Here is a 23,973-nt window from a genome sequence, read left to right as displayed (position 1 = left end):
GATCAGCATCTTCGTCCTCGGGTTCTGCGGATCCCTAACTCTCAAGGAGGACTTCCCTTCTCGGCCTGTCCGGATACGGGGCACTCTCGTGGGCAGGCCGATTAAACGCCAATGAAGGAAGACGCCTGCAACAACTGAGTCCAGCAACGCCCGCTGGCGCCGACGGTTTCGGCACCCCGTCGATACGCCATTACATCGACGGCCCTCCTGATTCCGGAACGGGGTTTCCGGAACAACAACGTCGCGACGCAACAGCATCAGCAGCAGCAAACCCACGGTTAGTGAGAGTTTACACGCCACACAAGACACAGAACATTGTTTATACGCACAGACAACACGCCACAAGAAAACTTTAATAAAGAAAACATAGAAACTTGAAATTTCCCGATTTGTTGTATTTTACCCGAAAAGTCCTTGGTTACCCAGTAGTCAGCCGGCTCTGAGGTTCCGTACTCTTAGAGTACCTTGCCTTGGCTGGTCTAGCCGCTGCTCAAGTAACCGTTACAAATGGCGCCCAACTAAAAGTCCGCGAAAGGTAACCAAGAGACGACCGCGTAGAATACAAAAATCTAAGGATTTTTTCTGACGGGAGGTGGCAGGGATTCGTGCGATCCACGAATGGCTGTCGCCGTACACCCATCAATTTAGTGTTAAAAAGTGCTTGATACGATGTTTTGTGTTTGTACAAGGTCCCGACCAGAAGAAGGACTTTAATCCGTTTCTAAAACCATTTTTCTCATCGAAGAATTCGATGGTTTTGGTTGTTCGCGTGCTTAGATAAAATCTATGTTGAGTGTTAATGTTGTAGCAGAGCATAATTTTATTTTACATGTTTTTTTTTAATCGAATATTATGGCAACACTTTTAACCCACACCTGTAGTCTTTGCAGCACATAGCAAATTGTCAAACTGCCGATCACATAAAAAAAACAAGAATGGTGAAACGAAAAAGAATTAAAGTTAAAGTGAAATATGTGCCGGTGGAATTTCAATCGACGGACTACGACGCTGATGATTCGGACAGCGATGAGTCTGCGGAAATGCCGTGTCCGGTAAACTCATCGCATCCCAATTACCCGGTTGGATCGTTAGCTGCCGACTTGGAATCATCACTGGCCATATGGAGCGCGATGAAATCCCAGGGAAAACTTTGGCCGATCGATCTGGTAAGAAGTCGGAAGCTCATACAAGCTTTACATCAGGATCTTCAGGTCCTGTGCAAAGATGCAGAAACTAGACATCTGCCTATCATCGCCACTTGTAAGTACCAGAAACATGAACCTTCGGTTAATTACCCCAAACTTACACATTCACATTATGATTCCAATTCGCTAAATTATGACTCCTATTCTGATTTATCTGAACCCTCTAGTAAATTAACCCAACACAATAAGTCGAATTCAAGATCGGGATCCGGAAGTGAAGGGTGTTACCTGAAACATAACCCTCCCAACAAAAACCATTACGATTCAAGCACTTCCGGTTACAGAACCATAGAGCCTGAGAGCTACAACAAGTTAGAGGAAGAAATGATGCGAATGATTGAGTGTCTTGTAGATGCTCGCTTGGAACCCTACTTCAAAAAGGCCAAATCTTCCAAAGTTCGAAAGAAATCATAACATGCTTAAGCACTTATGCACACTTCATTAATTAAATTTAAAAAAAAACGGCTTGGAATAGGTTTATTGAATTCGGAATGTGATATAAAAAAATGCTGTGATATAAATGTTTATTTATTTTGTGATATTTATTAAATTTTATACATGTTTGTTCTTTTTAGGTTCAAAGGGTTTTTCATTGAAGTTGAAAAAGCACGGACCAACTTGGCTTTTAATTCGAGTGGCTTTATGGCTTTGTACGCCACGGCCTGCAAGAATTGTAAAGTCAACGTTGAGTCGGTGGCGCGACTTCATAGAAATCCTGTGAAAAAGAAAAACACAAACAAATTAATAAGGAATCGGCTATCTAGGCCTTGACACACCCACGCATGAGACTAGAGTTTAGAGAACTTAGCTAGTCGTTAAGTCAAAGCGGGTGTCAAGTCACACAATAAAGAAAATGTTATTAAAATTGCTAAATTACATTACCTGGAGAATCAATCCGGGAACTCATAACGGCACAGGCAACCGTCGACGATGGAAGAGGAAACCCGTCGTGGCTCTTCCATGGTGCGGTGGTAGGTAGTGTGAGCGTGAAGGGATTACCCTACGAGCACTGGCCAGCTCTGAAACTGATCAAAAGAATAATCACTTTAACCATTCTAAGATGGTAATTGAATATTTAATGTACTCACCTATTTCATCTTTCGCTGCAAAGATATTAAAACGGTGTTCTGGTAAAATTTTACATTTAGCTGCATATCTCTTTTGGGGACAAAAGAGTTTATTGGGCAGCAGTAAATGCCACCAACTTTGAAGATGATCGTCAACCTAAAATTAGAAAAAAAAATCGTACCCTGACACGTCCTAATCAAATAGAAAAACTCACCTCAGCATAGCGATGCAATACAGCTTGTAAAAGCATAAACCACCTACTTAAAATAAAGGTTTCAACAAAAATATGCTAGTAGATAAACAAACACGCATTGGGATATTCTGACTGACAGATCGGTCAAAATCCGATCAGTGAGATATTGCCCGCCAACGATTTGCCCGCTCGTGAGGATCATTTTAAAAGTGATCTGATCTTCGAATAGGGTGCTGTATATACTTATTATTTATAGGGTACTGTAATTATTAGTTTATTAAATTATTTTTGTCGTAACAGTCATTTAGTACGATCGATCGTTTAAGTGTTGCGCAACATAGTGATAAGTATTTTAGTTTATTTTAAATTGTTTTTTTTTAACACTAGTGCTTGTTGAATTAAAAATATGTTGATTTTGGTGAAACAAATAAAGTGGAAATTGAAAGTTTGATTGTGCATGTAATTACAATAGTGATATAAGTTAAGTGAATAGTTTTAGATTATATTTGTGATGCACGTTTAAATGAATTTAACCTGTTGTGTGTTATTTATTACCACGTTTGGATTTTTATTTAATGTGCGTTTTCAAATATGATCTGTGATATTCATGTTAATTTATTATTCTCTAGTTGTAAGTTACTTTTAATGATGCGTGCACGTTTATTTATAATTTGGCCTGTTTATCATTTATTTATTTATTTATTTATTCACCATAGTCTTAAAATAATTTTAATTTCCAGTGCACGTTGAATTAAAGTTTGTTTTTATTTATTATTTTATGCATGTTTAGCCCTTAAGATGCATTGCAAATATGAAAAATTTAATTATGCTTTGTCGTTTTAAATGTAATATGTCTGCCACAATTCGATAAATGCGAAGGATTGTTCTGGAAACAAAAAAATGCAAAACACTTCGTATTTTCACATTTTTTCATTGGAGTGGTGGATAGTGTAACCGGTTGGTTACAAATCGTTTGATTTTTGTTTTCATTTTTGTAGTATTGTATATTTAGCTCTAGAAAATTCATGTTCCTTGTCGAGTCTCACAACAAGATAGCACCACAGTAGGCTACATTTTACTGCTGGCTGCTGTCAATTCACAGAGGAGGAAAAGGAGGAAAGAAAAAGAGAACATGGAAGGCGAAAAGGAAGCTTGCTTCAGAAAAATTCGAGCTCTTCTATATCAGGCGTCCGTGTGTGAAGTCTAGTCCCCGTTTAGTGTTGTGAAGTTCCAAGGAATTCGCCCGGAAACGCCGGTTGGCTTCCCCACGGCTCGGCCCGCAGATCCTTGTGATCTCGCGCCTTAACGTAAAGGATCAGCATCTTCGTCCTCGGGTTCTGCGGATCCCTAACTCTCAAGGAGGACTTCCCTTCTCGGCCTGTCCGGATACGGGGCACTCTCGTGGGCAGGCCGATTAAACGCCAATGAAGGAAGACGCCTGCAACAACTGAGTCCAGCAACGCCCGCTGGCGCCGACAGTTTCGGCATCCCGTTGATACGCCAAAAATCAACGGCCCTCCTACTTCCGGAACTGGATTTCCGGAGCCACGACGTCGCGACGCAGCAATCGCCAGCAGCACAACCACGGTTAGTGAGAATTTACACGCCACACAAGACACAAAACATTGTTTTATACACACAGACAACACACCACATAAAAACATTAATAAAAGCAAACATAGTAACATGAATTTCCCGATTTGTTGTATTTTACCCGAATAGTCCTTGGTTACCCAGTAGCCAGCCGGCCCTGAGGTTCCGTACTTTTAGAGTACCTTGCCTTGGCTGGTCTAGCCGCTGCTTTTCTATCAGTTACAAGTTTTATGTGTAATGATTCAGCTGTTTTCCTTTTCCCTTCTTCATTTACTCTTTCAAAAATATATGCTCTCTCGAAGTTAAATTTGTGATTTTGTTCTAGGGCATGTTGTGTTAGTCCTGTGGCTCTGGCGCTTTGTTTGAGGCTTGTTTTATGGTTTTTAATCCCTTTCTTCAGAGTTTGTGATGTTTGGCCACAGTATTCCTTGCCGCATTCACATGGGATTGAACAAACCACACTTGTTTGTTTGAATTTTGGTATTTGGTCTTTAGTTTTGGTAAATAGGCAAGTTTTGATTTTGTTGATTGGTCTCGAAGACACAATCAGGTCATGTTTTCTAAGTAGTCTGCTGACCTTTTCGCTCAAACCTGGAATGTAAGTAAGTGAAACGTACTTTCCTTCTTTTTCCATGGTTTGATTGCTGAGTGAATTATAAATGGCATTTACCCTGTTTTTTTAAACATTTTTAACGAATTTAGCCGGGTAGTTATTTTGGTGCAGTATTTTTTTCACTTTACTGATACTCATTTCACCTTTTTCCACGTCGCTGAGTTTTAAGGCTCGATCAATCAGCGCAATTGCTGTGTTCTTTTTATGAACATATGGATTTTCTGAAAAAAAAGTCTAAATATTCCTTTTCCCTGACACCTGAAAAGTTTAAGATCTAAGAAACGTAATGAGTTTTCAGTTTCTTTATCTAAAGTGAATTTTATGCTAGGGCATTGGCTGTTGAATTCGGCCAGTACGCAGTCTATTTCACTTTCATTGCCTATAATCAAACAGTCATTAACATACCGTTTGTACATCATGAGGGTGATGCCTTTATCTCGTAGGTTCTGGATAGCTTTTTCTTCGAGTTGTTCCATTAAGAGAGACGCTATTACAGGAGATAAAGGGGAGCCCATCGGTGTGCCAAAAGTCTGCTCAAAGATTCTACCGCCGTACTGAAAAAACGACGCCCCAAGGATTGTGGTTAAGGCACGTTTGAATTCAGTCCAAGGTATCGGCGTGTATGCGCTGATTTCCCGCCACTTTTGCTCTATTATGTCGAACACATTCTGTACTGGTAGGTCGTGTAAAGCGACACGACGTCCAGTGAGTAGATAATACAACCTTCGGGTACCTGAACATTCGTGATTTCCGACGAAAAATCGAAGCGCACATGACGTTCGATTACTGAGTCGGAGCGTACGTTTATGAATTTTAGGAAGACCGTAAATTCTCGGCGGAGGGCAGTTGAACAATTTTAGTTTGTTTTTGGTGTAAGTGATAATGTATTTATTCTCCTTCTTCGAATCCAACATAGTGTTGATACGTTTGAGAATCTTTTCTGTTGGATCTGTGGATAGGGGAGTGTACGTTGTTGTGCTGCCATAGCTGTCATTTTTTCTGTGTACACACAAAAAAAACATAGTAAAATTACTAAATTCGTGGTTTAAACGAACAACAGGCGACCATATTTTTGAGTCAATATGTTTTGTTGTTTATAATACCTTAGAGCAAACGCACCAACACGGGAGTATACGCGGCCCGATTTTGCTCATTTCAGCGGACCGATTTTGGTATACGCACTCTTTTGCGCACCGGGCGGAAGCATTATATTTTTAAATTGTGCAGTACACCGAGAAATTTTTTTGCAGAAAATCTTAAATTAAATTTTACTGATCGAGTAAATTGTTAGAGTCGATAGTTTTTTCACTTTAATTTTGATTATTATCATTATTATTAATAATTATTATAATGCATGGTGATTGATGGCGGTTATTCGACGGGTTGACTGCAATCCGTTACATGACGTCAAAGTTGACATGCTGGTTGAACATGCCATACAGCAGCAACAGGTCCAAGCAGCTTCGAGCGACCAGCAATCGGGTCCGGTGGTGGATGCAGCAAGAACTTCTGGGCAGTAACAGCCGGAATCATCCGAAAGTCAGCGGAACTTGCGCGAAATATGCCAGCTGCTGTGAAGTTCCACCATCAAGCAGGAGCCGCCGCTGGTCCCAAGACTTCGGCCTCAGTGAGTCGGAACCGTTTGCCCTAGTGCAGCGCAGCGAGGAGGATTGTATGCGCCATTGCCTCGGTCAAACCTATTTGCTAAAGATACTGCTCATAGACCTAGCAACAGTTTCAGCGAATTGACGACCGATAAGTGCAAAACGTTACTCATACGGTCTCTGTCAGAAACAGATAAAGTGTGGAACGACTTAATACCGGATTGTGAATCTTCACCACCGGCCCGGGTTAGATTATTCGAATCGTATCTATTCTAAAAAAAGAAACACTTCGAGTCAAGCTACATTTTAACTTGTAACCAACAATAAAAATAAATATTTATATCAATTTTTTGATTATTTATTCATACGATAACACACCATTTTTATTCTAAAAGTTTTCGTCTATAATTGAAGCTTTTTTCTCTTGACACTTCTATTTGTAAATTACTGCTGCAGCTAACGTAGTGCCAATGCTGGGAGGTATCCGTGTAATTGAATCTGGAAAAAAGGAAGAATGAATAAGTGTTTTGCTTTGCTTTTGTCAATAGAATTTACATTTTTGTTAAAAACAACAACTCTGAGCTTTTCGTAGCGGGCGGATAAAGCTCGAAGACTAACTCCCATGAATGAGACCGCGGTGCCAGCTGAGTCGGTGGAAGTCTTTTCGACTTTCATCCTCAAAAACATCACCGCTTCCGGTGGTAGTATGTTTGGTCAGCGAACGTTTCCTGAAAAAGAACAATGTCGTCATTTTTAGTTGAAAATAGACAAGAAACATCCTTACCCAGCTCCTTTTTTGTCCGGTATGACTGGCTGCGGTTTCTAAGCCTGTGTTGAAGTTGGTCACTGTTTCGTGTCATTGACCTTAGCCGGAAGAAAGCCACCATCGGATATCCACTCCAGCAAATTGCGGCTTTTTTCATGAGCGTGTCCAGGTAGGGGAGTTTCTACCAGGCGTTTTCGTTTGAACGGCAAACATTGGGAGGCGGATGAAGGCAAAACGAGCCCGACTGTTCGAAGGTGTCGTTCGACTCTTGGAGCATATGTAGGGGTTCTTTGCAGTACTTGTCGCCGGGAACTCTTGGTGCACCGGAGCACTGTGTGAGCTGACGGATCGTTTAACAGTACAGTGCTTGGTGGTCATGCTGCTGCGGTGATGGGAAATTTTTCACTTTTCTCTTCTCGACGATGAGCTGCTGCTGCTGTCGTCGTTCTCGACCGAGGCACCACTCGGAAGCGGGGGAAGCTTGGGCGGGCCAAGTTCGATCGGTAGAGTAGCGTTTTTGCCCTGAATGCACCGGTCCGTCGGCCGACGATTCAAAATTATAAAATTAATCCGTGGCAAACTGAACTAAACTGAATGTCAACAAATTCTACACGCTGAACGTAGTTCGTTAACTCAGCATTAAAAGGTAGAATTTTTTCAGTGCATGTTTGCTCTCGCCCCTTTCTTGTGAGCAAATTTGGTGATTTTGTCGGTCCCGACGGCAACGGCCCTATTTTACTTACCATGATACTAACCCCCGGTGCGGTATCAAAGTGATTAAACTCGTGAGCATTTTCACTTTGCTCGCGATTGCTGCGGATGCCCTTACGCATAGCTATTTTACCATGTGCTCAATTTGGCTGCGCATAGTAAATTCGACTGCGTTTTAGTAAAATTGTCAATGAAATGATGCATGGTTTTACTTCGTGCCTAGTAAAATAAATATGTTTCATGATGAAACTAGTATGTGTTATGATAAAGATTAGGAGGAGCGAGGAGCTTGATTTAAATAGTAAAATTACTATGTACATATGTTTGTTTGTTTATTTGAATGCATGCATTATGACATTATTTGAAACATGAAAATTCACACTTCCGACACACGTCGGCCAATGTAGGGGGAAGTGTTCCTAAATGCGCATGTTGGGTAATATGCGCATACAGCCGAATGACGATATGGCTGGAGATTCAACGTATCTAATCAGTGCAGTTTGAGGGTAGTACGCTTTTAACACATGGCATGAAGAAATTTGATGGTTATATAAAGACAAAAAAAATCAAAAATTCAAACGATATTTTTGTCAGTTTTATTATAATACTAGCTGACCCGGTGTGCTTTGCTACACCTTTCAGAATCAAATGATATTTTCAGAAATCATTCAAATTTTTATTGTTTTTGGTATTATTTTAAATCAAATTATGACGAAATTAATAAGCAACCACTATAAAATGAGAAATTGCAACACAAACCATAACTTATATTCTGAATCTTGATTTAGAAATTTGTTTTAAAGATCTGATAATTTTCATCTGTTCCCTTAAGTTTCGCCCTAAAAAAGAAGGGTCCCAAATTAATCGTTCGCAAATAATCTAACTTTTAAAGTATGGTTGTTTTTGCTTGATATTTTCTGGATTTATGCTAAAAAACTGATTAGAGAGCCCCCCCTGTCCTTCCCTTAACTCCCTGCTGAATGGAGATTGTAATCTTTAATAAACATTTTTTCGTTCCCAAAAATCCTTTCATATCAAATATAGTTCCATTGGTTGTATTTAAGCTTTACAACAAAAATTGTATGGAGCCCCTTTCTTTCTTTCCCTCTCAACACTGTAAAGCATAAGAGTCTATAACAATCGTAGAAACATATCACGTAACCAAGTACCTTTCCATGCCATATTTGTTTCCATTTGATGGCTTCGTAAGCATAAATTGAGAACATATGCTTACAAAATTGTATTGGGCTCACTTCCCTCCTCCCATGTACCTTCTCACTGAAAGGAGGATGATGTGTCAAATAATCATAGAGTCATACCAAAATGATTTTCCATGTTAAGTACTGTCCATTTTGTAAAATAAAAGTTAAATGTAAGCTTCCCTCTTCCCTTCCTATATTCCATGCCATGCCAAATTTGGTTTTATTTAAGTAGTAAAATGGAAACCCCCCTTCTTCCTTTATATCTTACCGCTTAAAAGGTACGGCTTCAATTTATAATAGAAACATTTCTCGTATCCAAATACACTCACATGTCAAATATGGTTCAATTTGCTTGATCAGCTCTCCAGTTATACTGAAAATTGTAAGGGAGACCACGCCTCCCCCTTTTCATCCACCTCTTCGAAAGAGTGAGGGATACCAAATATTCATAGAAGCATTTCTCGTACCCAAATATCGTTCCATGCCAAATTTGGTTCCATTTGCTGTTGTAGTTCTTGAGTTATGCAGTAAAATTGTATGAAACTACCCTTCCTCTTTCCTTCCTCCCCGCTGTAAGAAGGAAGGGGTCTCAAACAATCATTAGAACATGTCACGTTCCCAAATACCCGCCCATGCCAAGTTTGGTTCCATTTGCTTAATTACTTTCTTAGTTATGTTGAAAACTATAAAAGAGGCCCCTCCCCCCTTTATATCTCCCTACTGGAAAGAGGGAGGGGTCTCAAATAATCATAGAAATATTTTTCGTATCCAAATACCCTCCCATGCCAAATTTGGTTCCATTTCCTTTATTAGTTTTTGAACTATATAAAAAAAAATGAAAGAGGCCACTCCCCCTTTCAACTGAAAAGAGGGAGGGGTCTCAAATAATCATTGAAATATTTTTCGTATCCAAATACCTTCCCATGCCAAATTTGGATCCAATATCTTGATTAGTTCTCGAGTTACATGAAAAATTGTAAGGTGGCCCCCCTCGCCTCTTCCTATCACTCCACTGAAAGGACGGAGGGGTACCAAATATTCATAGAAATATTCCTCGTTCCCAAATACCACCCCATGCCAAATACGATACCATTTGCTTGATGGGTTCTCGAGTTATGCAAAAAATTGTCTTTTGTTTGGGAGGCCCCTCTCCCCCTTCATGAGAGAGGGAGGGGTCCCAAACCACAATAGGAACCTTCCCCTGCCTCCAATACCCCCACCTACCAAGTTTCACGCAAATCGGTTCAGTAGTTTCCGAGTCTATAGGGAACAGACAGACAGACAGACAGACAGACAGAAATTCATTTTTATATATATAAGATATTGAACTTTAATTATCGTGCGTACAGATTCTGTAAACAAAAATTTTAGTGGTTTTTCTTTCTTATTCATCTGGAAATCGGAAATTCAACAAATTGAAGCTTTTAGCATAGTTGTAAATGATAAGATATTGGAATAAGAGACAGGTTCTGAATGCCCATATCAAGGCAGGTTAAATGCCCATATCAAGAAAAATAGATTTGTTTTATAAATTTTTTACTTTTTATCATTGAAATATTAAATCTACGCTCAAATCACGATCTTACAGCGAAAAAAGAAGAACTTCATACTGATTCGATTAAAATACGATAAGAACAAAATATCACCATGAAATATGGCCATATGGCATAACTAACTATGTTTCATGCAAAAGAACTAGTGATGTAAAAAATTTCACCAAAATTTCAGCCTTGACGTATGCTTAACATCCGTTTTTACCATTTTCAATTAAATAATTTGAAAATATTGCAAGTGTTAATGAAATATAGCTAAAAACATAAAACATTTAGCCCGCCAGTTTCGGAAATCGACTATTTTGACTTCTTTTATTATAAATTATTTTCACAAAAAGTGTAAGAGATTTTAACAGAAAATTTGCTCTAATGTATATAAAACAGATGTCCGCTTATGTGTATAAAGTTTTTAGACTCCTTTCTATTGGAATATGCGAGAAAATGAGTGCTTTCTTTAATATGCGCATATAGCCCGCCTCTCCCCTACTAGCATTTCAAAAAGATGATGAATGTATTCAATTCAGATATTTGTCTTTTAATTGTAATCAATCTCATTCCTTCATCTAAACATTCGAAAAGATTGTGGAATGCATTCAGCGACAAGTAATTTCTGGTTTTTTTTAAGAATTAAGTGATTTAAATGCGTAGAAATCGTAAAAAAGTTTCTTTATGTGAAAAAATGAGTCTATCGAAAAGGTATGTCTTGGACAAGCAAACGAAATGCGAAGAAAAGTTTTTTTGGGAAAATGTGAAAAATAATCTGACCTTGATGTTAAAGGTTTGAATATGGAAAAAATTAATGAAAAATTAAAAAAACTGGACATTTCCAAACTTACTAAAACCAATATATCTCTCTAGTTTCCTAACAATTTTTTTTTCCTAAATTCGTAGCTTGGTAAATCTCGTAACGTAACACAAATATGTTTTTCAGACAAAATCCAGTTATAATGCTTTAAATTTCTGCTACATAAAGTCCAAGAAAACAATCCGGAAAAACATCCATTGGAAAAATAGACTGTAGATCAGCTACAGAAAGCTAAAAAATGTAAAAAGTGATGTAAAAACCATACTTTTCAATAAATGAATCGCAAAATTTTCTTATTCACAACAAAAAAAAATTTGAAAAGAGGATTGGAAAACTGACCTAATTTGACACATTTTTTAACATTTTTAGATTTTTAAAATACAAAACACAGATTTTTGACGAAATTTTAAAGATAGCTGTTTTTGAACTCTTTGTCAATTTGCAGTTTATCTGATATTCTTGCATCTAAATTCAATTTTGCATAGGATTTTGAGTACATTAACATGAGATTTCCATAATAAATTTATACTCACCAGAAAGTCAATTTCCTACTGATTCTAGTGGTTTAATAACATTAGCGCTGCGATACCTTACAAAATATGAAAAATAATATTGTGTGCTTGCATAAGTAAGCGCAAACTAACGCTATCAGCTGCTTGTTGATTCTGAAATTGAGTGGGATTGGGTGGCAAAAACGACTCAAAAATAAACAATTTTGACGGATCATTGATTTAAAAGTACGGTGTTTGTACATTTTTCTTTTTTATATTTTTTATTCAAAAAATTAAATACCCTTCTGTGCAAAATATAACAATTCTAACTTCAATTTTCTTAGAACAACATGATTTTTTTTAGAATCCCGTAGCTGATCTATATCTACATTAATAACTATTTGGACTTTCGTCAGACAGTTTTTAAAGGTTTCCAGACTTCCAGACTTTTGATTTTTCTTCCAGACTTTTGAGTTTGGACATGACATTTTTCACAAAACAGTAAAAATATGGAATTTCCGTGAAAAAATTATGGAAAATGGTTCGAATAAGTAATTGAAAAGTGAGGAGCTCTACGAAGAAGGATGTAAAGCAGAGAATGAAGCATAGAACTTATTACTTTCGACATTTCCACAATGGTGTCTGGCATTGATAATGTATAGGGGAGATAAGGGCCCTTATTCTGCGCCGCGCGTGACGTGATGATTGTCACCTCACCTCGGAGTCACCGTGAGATTTGTCACCTTATTCCCGGAGTCGATGTGGGTAAAGTGACAGAGATTCATTCTAGGTGAGTGGCCGAATGAACACATCTGTCAAAACGGTAGAATTAAGCTGGTGCTGTTTTGATTTTGCTCTCGCTTCGGATTTTCCGAATTAGTTTTTTGTGTAACGGGTTAGAATTTCGGTTCGAAAATGGCCATCATCGGATTGTACGGTCACAGCAAGCTGCTTGAGGATGATAAACGGACGATTTGTGCGACGTAAGTAGAAATTTCGCTCATTAAAGCTGGGTTCGGATCTGGGTATTATTGCCGAAAAAAAATCAGATGCCGACGGCTCCGAATGTGCCGGTTTATATATTTTCCCCAACCGAGGTTACCACCGTGGCAAGCCGGAAATTGCCGATCCGAACCGTTAATTGATTGTGGCGTACTGATTCTTTACTAATGGATTTTATTGTTATTTTTTAGATTTGGAAAAGTGGTCGCAACTGAATAAGAACTTACAACATGACTTCGTCATCTTCGAGGCTGCGCCACAGGAAAGTCGTGGTATTCCGTGGAAAAAGCCTTCAGCCGATTTTTTTTATTATAGAACCCGATCGAAGCCTTTTTTCTGTATCTTAGAAGGCATCACTTCCTTCCACATCCCCAAACTACCGACCGACCAAATGAAACTTTCCGATAAGAAAAGGCCATGACACAAGAACGGAAATAAGCCGGATTTTGCTAAAAAAAAACCATACATTTTTGCTTCCATCTTTTCAAAACTATCATTTTTTATCATTCAATTAACTATTTAGAGCCTTTCATTCCCATGTACATAAATTTTCTGTTAAATTTCTTTTTCGTCACCACCTGAAAAGGTACCGACAATCCTCATCGATTAGTTCAGCGAATCTATGGATTTGTTCGTGAAAATTGTTTTTAAAATGGTCATAATTTAATGGTGCTGAACTTTTAGAGCCAAATTATTCCCTGTTTCATAAATTTTTCATTGAATTTCTATCTTGTCGCCACCTGAAAAGGTACCGACAATTGTCACCTAAAATCGTCACCCGAATGCGACGATTCTCACTCACGGTGACTACGAGAATAGGGTAAGAACTCACAAAGTTCATCCAAAGTGACGTTCCTCACCTAAACCGACTGCTGGAATAGAGTGACTTGGGTGACTCTACAATCGTCACGTCACGCGAGGCGCAGAATAAGGGCCAAGAGCGTAATGGCCACCTTAAGGAAAACCCTTATTTATTCATAGAGAGCAGCTATAATATGCGAATTACATTTCGTGTTCAGACACTCACACAATTTAAAATTTTTTGCCTAAAGCTGAAAACCAGTCATTGTAGGGGCATAATGAGAACACCCCTGGGGCAGTACAAGCACCATTTTATGGGGCATGATGAGCGATTTCTGCCGGGAATCTAGCTGCGAATTCATCTCGATTAAGTGATCATTCTTTAAAAAACATTCAAATTTATCTCATTTCACTATGAAATATATTTTTGAATGAATTTATGTAAAAACAACAATTTTTAAGCTGCTAAATGAACTCTTCAGATCTGCAATACGATGTTAGATGAGAAAGATATGAATGAGATAAATTTGCATGTTTTTAAAAGAATGATGCCAAACTTCTGGCCGATACACAATACTAAGGGGTGATCCCAAACTTTTGGACGATAACTTAAGTTCCTATTTTATTTATTGAAAGTACATTCTTAAATTTATGCACAATTTTTTAATAGTGTTTTGAGAAGTAAAGAATAAGGATTCTAATCCAACTCAAATTTTGGAATTTGGTCCACCCTATCCCGAGATGATCGGCTTTGAACATTGAGTGCGATTTTTTGAAAATTTTCTAACTTTAGGTTGAGTTTAAAGTACAAAACTAAAACATTATATCTGGGCAAAATACCTCCGAAATAGCGGCTGGGATATGAACGATCAAAATTTGCATGTTTTTTAGTAGGTGATCCCAAACTTTTGGTCGGCAGTGTATGATTTTTTGTAGAATATAAGCAATTCATACACTCATACATTATGTGTTTGGTACTCTGCATCACCCGCCAAGATGGTATTAGTCATAAAATGCAACAATCAAAATAATCGATCATGAACGGTAAATGAAAAAAAAAATTCCTCGAACAGGAATCAAACTCGAGCCTACTGATTACCTTCTCGACATCTAACCAATAGGCCAAACCGTCAGATGTAAAATGGTGAAGCTTAAGCTCTATCATTCAGTTGACTACATCGAGTTGAATTCGCAGCTAGATGCTACGGCAGAAAACGCTTATCGTGCCTCAAATAATTGTGCTCTGTTCGCCCCGAGTCAACAAGTTAAAGTAAAAACGTGTTTGAAAATTGATTATAGTGAAATACCAAAAATTTAATGATGGTGAAAATTGAGGGACAATGTGTTCATCGTGTTGCAGTGCGTACATTATAGATTAAGATTATTTAACGATCATAAAAGCTTATTTTCCAGTGCTCAAAAATTATAACATTTTCGTCACTTGAGAACCGAGTTGGTTTTTCTAAAAAAAATCTGTAAAAATGATAAGGAGATTTTTTTATTGATGAAAAATTAATACTATAGGAGGAACGGAAATCATGATTTTTTTTAAAGAAAATTCTTACTTTTATAGAAAGTGGAGTGCTTATTATTCCCCGGGTGCTCTTTATGCCAATACCTCCTCAATAGTAAGTACTCATGATGGCTCCAAAAAATGGAGCTTATCTGGAAAAGTCTGAATTACGAACTTTATAGGTGATGACTTTTTTATAGCTTTTTTTTTTTGAATCATACAATCCTACCTATAAAATAAGGTCTCAAACTCATTATTGGTGATTTTATGATCGTCATCAGTTGACTGAAGAGACTCCATACAAAGAGGCGCAGTCTGGTCCCTTTTGAAATGATAAGCTTGCAACTCTGCTGGGGCTGCCTTTAAGACTGCTTGATTTTGCTCGATTGGAATGACACTGGCAGAAAATCGAAAATTCCAATCGTGACATTTCGTCTGTTTGTTTACTATAGGCTCGTTAAGTTTGACTATTTAATGTTGGCCTGATTTTCTTCTCAAGGCTCCCTGAATTTGGGAAAAATTGTTGGCAACCCTGGGTATAAGTGAGAAAAATTGAAAAAAAAAAACCTAGATAAGCATCGACAACGAATCCTTCACCGCCAAGCATCATATAATATTCAAACCATAATTTTATTCCTATTGTGTCCTAACATGATTCCCAGAAAGTAGTTAGTGCTTTTTCTTAAAAAAAATGTGATTAACTTTTTTTTGACTAGATAATGATGTTTAAAATTTTTCCATCATCTGATTGCATGTGGTGATAATTTTAGTGCGCAAAATATTATGACTCAAATGGAACTTCGCTGAGGAATGGAAGCTTAAATGTCAGACATTTATAAATGTTCAAAAATTTAGATTAGGAAAGAAACACGATGGTAGTTAAAATTCTTTGAAAAAAAAATTAAAAATATAGATATCTTTTGAATTGTTTGGAGTTGAAAATAAAAAAATCCAATTTTTTATGTTTGTGTTTCGTATGTGATTCAAGCTTGTTCCAAGGTGTAAAGAATATTCTAGAAAATATCTAGTTACAGCAAAACGTTTCTTGAATTTCGAAAACTCGAATCCTGAATAAAAAACATTGTTGGCGCTGACTTTTGAAATGGACTATTTTCCAGCTTTTTAGGGATTTGAACCACTGTGGTTTGTCCACGTAAAAAATGTAATGTTGCAAAATAAAGGATTTCATGAATTCATTGAGAGTTCCAGAATTTTTTTTAATTGATTCGGATGCGCCGGAATAAAGAAGCAAGCTGCCAAATTTCCAATATTTTCATATTTACACTCAAGAGCGAATAAGGGTTAAACACTCTCGCATAGTCATAAAATTCAAGAAAACAGGGGGAAATAAAGGTAAAAACTATTACTTCATATTGATGGTGAAAAATACACACAGAAAAATCTATAATTTCACAAAATTTTGAGCAAATTTGTTGCACTGAATCTGTGTTACAAAACCAAGAATATCACAATATCAACAATTTCAAAATTTCGATTTTAAGTTTAGATTGAAAAAATTTGATAAGAAGTAATGGTTTGCTAAGGGGGGGGGGGGTGGTTAGGGTCTAACGGGTAAAAAAAACACCATTTTTACGACTTTTTCTAGAGCTATCGTTCAAACAAATGTATTCAAATTTTTTGCATTATATAAAGCATTGTTGAAAGAACATATAGTAATTTTTTCGTAGAAAAATATTGAAAAATGAGCCGGTGACGGAGCACTTTCGAGGATGCCTTTTAGAAAACAGGATTTACGGTGGACACTGTATCTCAGCACAGAATCATCTGAAGACAAAAAATCAGAGCAAAATATTTTTAATAGATGTTTTTCTGGACCCCAACGTTTTTATTTAACTTAAAAAATTTTTTATGAAATTTTTGTGGTTGTTTGAAGTAAAAACTACGATTTTTCACGAAAAAATCCACCATTGTTCATCTGTAAAATCTCCCCAAAGTAAAAAAGAAAAAGAAAAACGTTGGGGTCTGGTATTTTATATGTAGAAAATATGTTCCCAATTTGAAAAGAATCGGATAAGTAGTTTTCAAATGACGATGTCCGCGGACTTTAAAAATGTGCTTTCGAGAAAAACTCGTTTGAAGTTTCTGCTCTTGCTTTCTTGCAGTATTAGATAGAAGGAGATAAAGGACTATAATTTCTACAGTTTTGCTTCAATTGACTTGAAAATTTGACACAACATTCTTGAAATGTTTTACAATAATAAAATTAAAAAAAATCTATTTTTTGAAAGTGTTAAACCCTAAACCCCCCCCCCCCCCCTCCCCCCTTAAGTAAAATGTTTAAAAAAAATCATATTTTTCATGAACTTTCAATGAAGTTTAAGGAAATATTAACTCAGAAACCTTTCACAGAATTTTTAAGTAAAATTACAGATAGTCATAATTTTTGGGTTAACTCACCGATAGTCAGAATTTATTATCGCCAAAACACAACATTTTTTTGGCAACCTTGATGACGACTTTTCATAGATATCTGAAGAATCCAAATGAAACCTCTAAAAAAATGCATGATGCCGGAACATGAATTTGCCATGCATGGAATTAAGGCAGGGCGTATCGACATTACGATGTCAGATTGACGGTTTCTCGTAAATGCCAAACTTTTATTCGAAATTTTAAGCATAGAAGTTACAAAGAAAAAGAAAATTAAAATAATATGACAGGCGTTCAAAATAGCTTAGAACACTGAATATTTATGAAACTCATCTATCAAGTTTCTTGCATTTTACTGGGCTAATCTTAACACTGTGGAAGGTGCGAAGATGCGAGATAAAATTCCATATTCTGCAAAGTGACTCCCTTGATTGCATCTATGTATCAGAACGAGCACATGCATACCGGCAAACTAAATACGTAACACACTCAGCAACTTCATCCCACAGCCACCCTCAAGCCATCTAACTTGGGCACCTGGGCACCAAAACCTTCGAGCTAAACCAACTATCAATAGTCGTTACTGTAAATTAAACATTAAGGTGGTTGTCGAGAAATTCGAGGTTTTTGGGTTGCGGTTGTTCAGTTTGTCTACATCCAGGCGGAAGGGAGGAACCGAAGATGCCTCACCCATCTTCCAATTGGGTGGTGGTTGACTTAACCTTTTCAAAGGTAGAAGAGTAAAGTAGAGATTGTACGAATCATCAGGGGGAGTTACTCAACTTATGGAAACGCTCCGGTGACAGCTGTAAATGCTGATGAGTTTGTGGATTGCATGATTTTGCTAGCTGGCAAACGTCCTGAACGTATAGATACATATTTATTTAGTTGTACACGATTCGGTGATGCACATGTGTGTTGTACAAATGTTCTACCACTCCAACTGTATGAATAGTAGGGGGAGTAGAACTTTTCCATTTCCATTTATCGAAAGCCGAAACAATTGGGAGTTGGTCAAAAAGTTATTTAATTTAGTTGATTACTGGAATAGCTGGGGAAGCTTCAATTTACCAAAAAGGGTAACGGAATTCGCTTCTATTTGGGCAACAACGAAATATCTGAAAAGGGGACAACTTGTCTCTCAAACCAAACAGATAACATTCCCTAAAAAGAGTGAGTCGGGGTTTTTTGTTTATTATCAGGTGAAAATTATAAACCTTCTTTGGAGTAATACAGTAATTACTTACACTCACATAAAAAGCATCGCAATCGAAGTAGGTACCGTAAGGTTGTCAGATTTATCGGTTTTCCCCGGATATTTGACAAAAAAAAATTGAAAGTCCTATCCGACCTGGTTGCCCAGAATTTCTTTAAAAATGTCCAGATTTTGTCAGGATTTATTTACTTGATTTGAAAAACTCAACAATTGAGTTATCAATTATAATTTTGGATGTTTACGTTCCAAAACGTTATTTTGACTAGTTTCATCTTAAGAATCATGGTTTTGTTGGAAGTCTTAATTTTAATCTGCTGATGTGATTTTATGGAGAGAAGAAATTTTTAAGTGATTTTTATTAAATAATTCTGTGGGTTTGATCAAATATTCCCGGATGTAGCTCGGATTTTTGACGAAAAATATAAAATAAAATGCTCTGATTGTGCTGAATTTTATGGTAAAGTTGCCCGGATTTGACCGGTCCGGAATCGACCAGGAAAAATTCTGGCAACCTTAAGGTACCGTATTATGGGACAGTTTTGGACTGTTTGCGTGATATTTGTTTCAAATCCAGCTTTTTCCGCTCCCATTTAGTTTCAGATGGTTTATTTTATGGATTTGAATGAAACTAATTAAAAAATAAAATCTGGCTGTCCAGATTTCCAGTTTAATCGATTTTTAAACACTTTTTTTGGCTCTCCCTCCAAGTGGGCTGATTTTTTGAGAAATACATAAAATTAAGAGACAACAAAAATTCGTTCATTTAAGTTAATATAATCTTAAATGGAAAACGGGGAGTCGCTTTCAAAATATTTTTTTGTAATTTTTTTTATCATTCCCCAGTTATTATCTTTTTCGTCACACGTGCTTATTTTTTTAAAAAAAGGTTGAGGGCCTTATTCAAGGGGTTTATATAGCCAAAGAAAATCAAAACCCTTTTTCCTGATTTCAATCAAAAGCTGAAAGCCAAATTTTCCTAAAATCAACTTTTAAATATATTTCTTCAGTTTAGGGATTTTTTTTTCAGACGCCGGGAGTCTTTGAATCTTCCCTAATTAGATAATGAAGTTCATTTTTACGACTAAAAACACATGTATTTTTGACGAATTTTTAAAATTTTATTTTTTGAGTTAGATTTGGTTAGACTTTTATGTAAAAAAAAAACAATATTTCAAAGCTACATAACTCTGTTATTTTTCAACGAATAAAATTGTACTTCAGAACGCATCGAAACTCAACCAGCTTTTCAAATTAAAAATATATTTAAAATAAAGTTTAAACCTTTAACATATAAATCAGTTATGGTGTAAACATTCTTCAATGCTGGTTAAATTTCGATGCGTTTTGGTGTGCTATTTAATGCTTTTCGTTGAAAAATAACAGAGATATGTAGCTTGAAAAAAATCGGCCTTCGTGGTGAGAATAGATCACGCTACCACAAGACCAATCCCGTTTTGAGCACTTTTGTGCTCTTTATTTGAACCCTATTAAACTCCTCACAACGTACATATAAATCACTTTTGCTACTTTGAAGATCATTAATGAGTACATATAGTGCAATCATGGGAATTGGGCAAAATAAGTCACATAAATATCTTTAAACTTTGAATCAAAATCCATCGTTAGACTTTTTTTATCGTCCCCTAAAAAAAGGTCGTCAGGCCTTAAGGTCGTCAGGTCTTAAGGTCGTCAGGTCTTAAGGTCGTCAGGTCTTAAGGTCGTCAGGTCTTAAGGTCGTCAGGTCTTAAGGTCGTCAGGTCTTAAGGTCGTCAGGTCTTAAGGTCGTCAGGTCTTAAGGTCGTCAGGTCTTAAGGTCGTCAGGTCTTAAGGTCGTCAGGTCTTAAGGTCGTCAGGTCTTAAGGTCGTCAGGTCTTAAGGTCGTCAGGTCTTAAGGTCGTCAGGTCTTAAGGTCGTCAGGTCTTAAGGTCGTCAGGTCTTAAGGTTTTTTTTTTTAGTTGGTAACCACAGGTGGTAAATCCCGGTTTACGGATTGTATTCCAAGGCACGGCGAGCCACCGCGTCCCCCCAGTTTGCTACTCTGGGTCCATGGGTACAATGGGCAGACTCATGATATACTCCGTGTATACCCCCTACTCCCTAAACTCCACCTGGGGCCGCTGACCTGGTTCCCACCTCGAACTGTTTAGTACACTATGCTTCAATAGTGGGAGGTCTATTCGCGCTAATGCGCTCAAAGGCAATACTCATTAACGAGACCACTTTCAGCAAAACCTCTCATCCTTACGACTCGACGCCTGAACTCTCCTCTAACGACTTGCGAACCGACATCTCCTCGCAATGACTCGAGATTCCCACACAAACCTCTCCTCTTCGCGACTTGAGGCCTGATCTCTCCTCTAACGACTTGAGATCCGACCCCTCCTCGCATCGACTCGAGGTTTACCTCTCCTCTGCACGATTCAAGGCCCGATCTCTCCTCTAACGACTTGAAATCTGACCTCTCCTCGTAATGACTCGAGGTGACCACTTGTACCCCTCCTCTTGTTGGTAAGGGGCCTGATCCCTCCTCTTACGACTCGGGACCCGACCTCCTATCATAAAGACTCGGGGTTGACCACACAAACCTCTCCGCCTGAAGGTTTGAGGCCTGACCTCTCCTCTAACGACTCGAAGCCCGACCTCTTATCTTCAGGGTTCGAAGTTTGCCACCTTGCCCGTCGTGTGCCAGATCGAGAGCAGCTTATCCTGGACTCGCGCCTGTCACGGCACACGCGCGGGACTTAACGCAACGACTCGGATGATTCCCGACGAAGACGTCATCCTACACCGACTCGAATGGCTCGCCCGGCGTCGAGAGCCACTCTACCCGTGGGTATTCCCCGAACGTGGAATAACCCTTTCCCAACGATTTCCACTGCGAAGAAGGTCAAGTCTTATCCCCGCAGCTTCTGTCGTTGAGAACCGCTCTACTCGGATACTCCCCGAAGGTGGAGCATCCTACACACGAACGCGGCGCACCCACGGCATCCGCTACGCAGAAGGTATTGTCTTATCTTTGTAACTTCAAACCGTGGGGTCGGACGCACTCTACTCGACAGCCCCCCGTCGATGGGGTCAGTCTACTCCGACTGTTGTCCGGTCTTCTTTATCCCCCTTGGTTGGCAACCCTAGGATTTTTGGCCCGCGGATTTTCCTGCCCGTTGTGTGCCAAATCGAGAGCAGCTTATCCTAGACTCGCGCCTGTCACGGCACACATTCGGGACTTGGAACGCTACGACTCGGATGTTTCCCGACGGTGACGACATCCTACACCGACTCGAGAGGCTCGCCCGGCGTCGAGAGCCTCTCTACCCGTGGGTATCGCCCGACAGTGGTTAACCCTCTTCCCTCGAGATCCGCTACGAGGAAGGTAAATTCTTATCCCCGCAGTTTCCCTCTTAGGAAGCGGAACTACTCGGATACCCCCCGACATTGGGGTATCCTACACACGTTCGCGGCGCACCCCTGACCTCCGCTACGCAGAAGATCTTGCCTTATCTTTGTAGCTTCGATCAAGGGATCGGACGCACACTACTCAGATGCTCCCCGCCGATGGAGTCATCCTACACCGTTCGCGGACTGCCGTTGGTTCCAGCTCCTCTGCAGGGCAGTCATGATCCGGGTGAACCCATCGCTGACCGCGTGCCAAGTGTTGGAATCCGCACACATCCTCTGTACAACGTTATCTGCTGTCGTGTCAGGCCCACAGGCGGCAAATATGGAAGTACGTACCGCCGCAAACCTCGGACAGACAAACACCACATGTTCGGGTGTTTCCTCTACGTCACCACAATCTGGGCAATATGGCGAAGCCACATGTCCAAACCGGTAGTGGTACTTCATGAAGCATCCATGACCAGTCAGGAATTGCGTCATATAGAAGTCCACTTCACCGTGCCTTCTTCCGATCCAGCTCCCGATGTGCGGGATCAGACGATGGGTCCACCTTCCTCTCGTTGAGCTGTCCCACAGCTGCTGCCAGTTGGACATCGAGTCCTCATTGGCGAGATCTCGAACGTTGGGCGTGTCTCTGTTGTCGTAGCAATAGACATCCTCCTCTAGCAAAACCGAGATGGGCATAACACCCGCTACTACACAGGCGGCTTCGGACGACATGGTCCGGTATCCGCTGATAACCCGCAGGTTCATCAGCCGCTGAACGCTGCTAAGTCGCTGCAGGTTACAGCTTCCTCCCAGGGCCTGCCTCCAGGCCACTGCTCCGTACCGCAAGATCGAAGTGGTCACACTTGCAATGATCCGCCTTTTGCTGCTTTGGATAGCCGAGGAGTTCGGCATCATTCGTGTGAGTGCGGCCGTGGCCATTGCCGCTCTCTTGCACACGTGTTCGACATGGCTCGTGAAGCTGAGCCTGTCGTCAATCATCACCCCTAGGTACTTAATTGCGCGTTTAGACACGATGTTGCACGGTCCAACGGCAATGGTACCAGTTTGGGGTGATTACAGGTTGGTGATAAGCACCATCTCGGTTTTGTGGTGGGCTAGACGCAGGCACTTGGAGTGCATCCAGCGTTCCACTTCCTGGATAGCTACCGTGGCCAGTAGCTCAACCTCCGCTGTTGAGGAGCCCCTCGCCAAGAGGACTACATCATCTGCAAATCCTACGAGTTCGGCTCCCGATGGGAGGCTCGTTCGTAGGAGTTCGTCGTAAGTGATGTTCCACAGAACCGGGCCGAGAATTGACCCCTGTGGAACACCCGCCGAAACCTCTTGTGTTCGCAAACCCTCGCCGGTCATATACTGCAGTTTGCGATTGTGGAAGTAACTTTCCACAAGCCTATACAGATATGCCGGGATCCTCATTTGGATGAGCGACGACGCAATCGCTGTCCAACTGACACTGTTGAAGGCGTTCTTCACATCCAGAGTGACAACCGCGCAAAAGCGGAGCCCTCTCCTCTTGGTCAGCCTGGCTCTGTCCGCTACCTCGATGACCGAGCGGATGGCATCTACGGTGCTGCGACCTCGACGGAAACCAAACTGTTTCCCCGAGAGTCCGCCCTCACTTTCCGTGTATCTCTGAAGTCGGTTCTGAATCACCTTCTCCAGGACCTTACCCGCTGTATCCAGTAGACAGATCGGCCGATATGCCGATGGGTCTCCTGGACGCTTACCCGGCTTTGGCAGAAGAACAAGTTTCTGCCGTTTCCACGTGTCAGGAAACACCCGTTCCGTCACGTATCGTTGCAACGATGTTCGGAACATATCGGGGAATTCCCTGATCGCGG

The 23,973-nt window shown here is 39.6% G+C and overlaps 1 long non-coding RNA gene across 1 annotated transcript; it reads right to left on the bottom strand.

The window, feature by feature from the left end:
* Window positions 1-1,734: 1,734 nt before the first annotated feature.
* Window positions 1,735-2,589, bottom strand: LOC129739357 (uncharacterized). Its single transcript, XR_008735832.1, has 4 exons — window positions 2,488-2,589; window positions 2,294-2,429; window positions 2,088-2,230; window positions 1,735-1,920 (listed from the first exon to the last, which is right to left on the bottom strand). It is a non-coding gene; the product is annotated as an uncharacterized LOC129739357 (long non-coding RNA).
* Window positions 2,590-23,973: the final 21,384 nt, after the last annotated feature.

This window comes from Uranotaenia lowii, chromosome 1, assembly GCF_029784155.1.
Source record: "Uranotaenia lowii strain MFRU-FL chromosome 1, ASM2978415v1, whole genome shotgun sequence".
Lineage (NCBI taxonomy): Eukaryota > Metazoa > Arthropoda > Insecta > Diptera > Culicidae > Uranotaenia > Uranotaenia lowii.
This window is presented reverse-complemented; position numbering and strand designations above follow the sequence as displayed.